Genomic DNA, 3,908 nt, shown 5'->3' with positions numbered 1-3,908 from the left:
ATGGGAAATTAAAGATCAGAGGCCATATGCCTTATTTGCTGAAGAATCTTACGTCCTTTGGAATCATTTTAAAACCATAGGGAGAGGTGAGTCTGGCGGAGGGGCGGTAGCGCGGTGCGCCCTCCCCAGCCCTCCCCGACGCCCCGCGGGCCGTTGGCTGGTGGGGAAGGCGGCCCTGAGAGCTCAGGGCACCGCGTCTCCCGCATCCAGGATGCCAGGCTGGGACCCAGGACGTCGCTGGGACAGCCCCGCCCCGCTGCTCCTCCACTGCGCCTCTGCCTCCTCCTCCGCCGCGGCCTCCTCGGACTCGGGTTTATAACGCGCCTCGCTTCATCCCAGTCCCAGGCAAGCAGCTTTTGGTTTATGTCTTTGTTTGATGGAAACAAGCTGTTGCGCAGCCATGGGTACCTGTATTGGGGAAACAGCATAACAAGCAAGAGGCTTACAGCCTCAGTAGCGAAATTTTTTCATGTGCAAGACAGAGAACTCACGTAGTCATTTATGTCATCGCTTCTTCTCCAGACAGAAGATACCAAGAAGTTGCAATCAAAGATCTCTTCATCTTATTGATAAAGCCACTAATAAGCTCAAATGTCTGCCAAGGTCAACCACAGCGTGTCAGACCAGTTCTATCGCTACAAGATGAACCATCTGATTTCACAACTGAGGGCAAAGGAAATGATGTTAAAAATGACTGTTGTATTGTCAATGGATCTCATGAGGTGAATAAGCTGCAAGACATGCTGGATGGATTCATTAAAAAAAATTTGTTCTCTGTCCCGAGTGTGAGAATTCTGAAACAGATCTGCATGTCAATCCAAAGAAGCAAACAACAGGTAATTCTTGTAAAGCCTCTGGCTATCCAGGCATGCTTGACACACATCATAAACTCTGCACATTCATTCCCCCAGACCCACCTAAGAATAGTGATAGTAGTTCGGCAAAGAAAGAAAAAGAAAAGAAAAATGGGAAGGGCAAAGACTAGGAAAATGGCTCTGCATCCAGCAGTGAGACACCACCACCACCACTGATGAAATCAGTCCTCCTCCGAGTGCTGTGAAAAAAGAGGAGGAGGATGATTGCAGAGAAGATGCAACCAAGGAAGCTCAAAGGCACAGAATGGATGAAATCAGTGATCATGCAAAGTTTTGATGCTCAGCGATGATTTGGAAAGGACTGTTGAAGAGTGGGTCAACATCCTGTTTGGTTTTGTTTAAAAAAAGAAAGAAGAGGGCATTATTGACTCATCTGACAAAGAAATTGTTGCTGAAGCAGAAAGACTGGATGTAAAAGCCATGGGCCCTCTTGTTTTGACTGTTCTTTGTAATGAGAAGATTAGGGAGCAAATTAAGAAATACAGGTGCCATTTCCTATGATTTTGTCATAACAAAAAGGCTCAGTGGTACCTTCTTCATGGTTTGGAGTGTTTGGTAGCCATGCATCAAGGTCAGAACATCTCTAAGATTCCACAAATCTTGAAGGAGATGTATGACACAGACCTTTTGAAAGAAGATGCCATCATCAGTAAAGGCCTCTAAAAAAAAGTCTCAAAGGAATTTGTCAAAGAGATTCATGTCAAAGTGGAACCATTTATAAAGTGGTTGAAGGAAGCAGAGGAAGAATCTTCTGGTGGTGAAGAGGAAGATGAAGATGAGATCATTGAGGTGGTATATTCGAAGACTGCCAGTGTACCTAAAGTTGAAATGGTGAAGTCTGGCAAGATGGATGATGACATTGACATTGATGCTATTTAAAGTGATGCATGCAACCTTGCTTAACAGTGTAATACTGCAAATTTTTTTCTGAATTATCAGCCAGAAGTGAAATATGTATGTGCAAAAGCTAAAATGACTTAACATCATGCTATACTTTATACCAAAAGCATTTTAATGTGAGTAGTCTGTAATTAAGCCCAATGAGACATCTACGGAGTCCGTACACATCAGTGGGCAGATGTAGTTTGCTTATTCGGAGCATGTTTTTTTTTTTTTTGAAAACCTAGTGTTGGACACATATGGATCACATTTATGTAGTTATAACAAATAAAGATTCGTTTTTGAACAAAAAAACAAAACCAAAAATCATAAGGATGGAAAAGTTCCTACCAAAAGCAATGTGGTAGAAATTTCCTGACAAGCCAGACTGTTGAAAGCCAATCTAAGTTTTTACCATTTAGAAAAATAAAGACATCAAAATGTTCTGTGACTCTGTGATCCCAGATTACTTCAAAACTGGTACATATGTGAATAGAAAATTCTGCCACAATGTGATAAGCGCTATGATTCAGAAGCCCATGAGATTATTTGGGAGCCATCCATTCTAGTTGTTCTTAAACAATGATTGTGGTCAAAGTGCCAATCTTGGAGAATAAATGTATTGGTCTGTGCCAAAATAGGGAAAAATAAGGACAATTCTATAGTAAGCTAAATGTACTCACCTTAAATGATTTACTCTGAATTTATATCTTTCCTACTATTTTGATATTAAAGTGTTTCTTATTGTATGTAACTTTGGTGAGAGCTTTCTAGAGTATTTTTCCTTTTTAAAACATAAAATCACTTTTCAAATCAAAATAAAAATAGTTGAAAAATTAAACTCGGTGTTTATTCCCAAAATTTCTTTGGGGAATATCTTGGTTTTTGAAATTTTCAAATCTGAAAACAAATGGGGTGGCAACATTATTGTGTGTGGATGTTCAGAAAAGTATTTCTGCCTATTCTCAGCACAAAATGAAGCCATAAAGGAAGCCTAATTTTATTAAACTGTACATATGTGACATACATTTGTAACAAAGGGAATTACATGACTTGAATGTTTATGTGTCATGCTAGGATCTCCAGAAATAGCCTTTTTTTATCACTGTTAGTATTGCTACAAATGTCACTGAGGCTAAGTTTTTTCTGTCATTGAGCCAACAAACCCTCTCCCACTGACAGCTCTAAAGATCACTGACAAATTACCACCCTGTTATTTTCATATCCTTACTTCTGTAGCTAATCAAATATATCCTTCCTTCTGATTGACACATTTGTTCTTTAGAAATGTTAAGGCTGTACAAATTAAATCTTGTTAGCTCAAGAATCGATAAATCTCTGCAAGGTAATTTTGCATATCTCTGATCTAAAAAACTTATGTAGGGATTGGACACTTTTTTCCTTTCTCTTTTTTTACTTTTCCCTTAGAGGACAATCCTATTTCCATGCCCTACTTCCTAAATCTGAATCCAATGACCATGCCTGAAAAAAAGTGCATGTGTTCCAGACCCACCTCTCTGTTGCAATTCCTGATGTCTAATACTTGTGTTCCTTTTTCATGAGGTCCCAGCTGAACACTCCATGTTGTCCTTCTAATCAGCTCTGCCATCTTTGAATGATTTCTTATTATTTGTGGAGATCTCAATTACTCTAAAGTCCATCACAGAAGTGCATTCATTTATACGCTTAACAAATACTTAATAGTTATGTATGTGCCAAAAGCTGCTTTGGGTATAGAGAATAAAACATACAAAAGACTTGAACTTATGCTTCAGAGTAGTGATGAAAAATTGATGGGATTAAATATAAAGATGTAAATGTTTATTATGTTAGGTGGTGGGAAAAAAAAACAGGAGGAGAAGTTGGATCTGGATCAATGTAGAGATGGTACTATTTTATATGAAGGGGTGAGGGAAGGCCTCTGCGATAAGATCATATTTGAAAAAAGACTTGAAGAAATGGGAGGTATGTCCTGTTTAGCTGCTTCCCCAGATTCGCTCAGCCATAGTTTTCTACTCAGTGCATTTGATGACCCTCTAAAATGACTGTCTGGTACTAATCACATTGTTGTAAACCATGGAAATGAGGTTTTGATCTTTGTTGGGAAGAGATGAACAGTGAGTCATCAACACCTTCCTTGTAGATTCTGGGTCA

General features: G+C 39.4%; 1 pseudogene; it reads left to right on the top strand.

Moving 5' to 3' along the window:
- Window positions 1-591: 591 nt before the first annotated feature.
- LOC119528916 lies at window positions 592-1,754 on the top strand (annotated as a pseudogene).
- The last annotated feature ends 2,154 nt before the right edge of the window (window positions 1,755-3,908 follow it).

Source organism: Choloepus didactylus, chromosome 3, assembly GCF_015220235.1.
Source record: "Choloepus didactylus isolate mChoDid1 chromosome 3, mChoDid1.pri, whole genome shotgun sequence".
In the NCBI taxonomy this organism is placed as follows: domain Eukaryota; kingdom Metazoa; phylum Chordata; class Mammalia; order Pilosa; family Megalonychidae; genus Choloepus; species Choloepus didactylus.
This window is presented reverse-complemented; position numbering and strand designations above follow the sequence as displayed.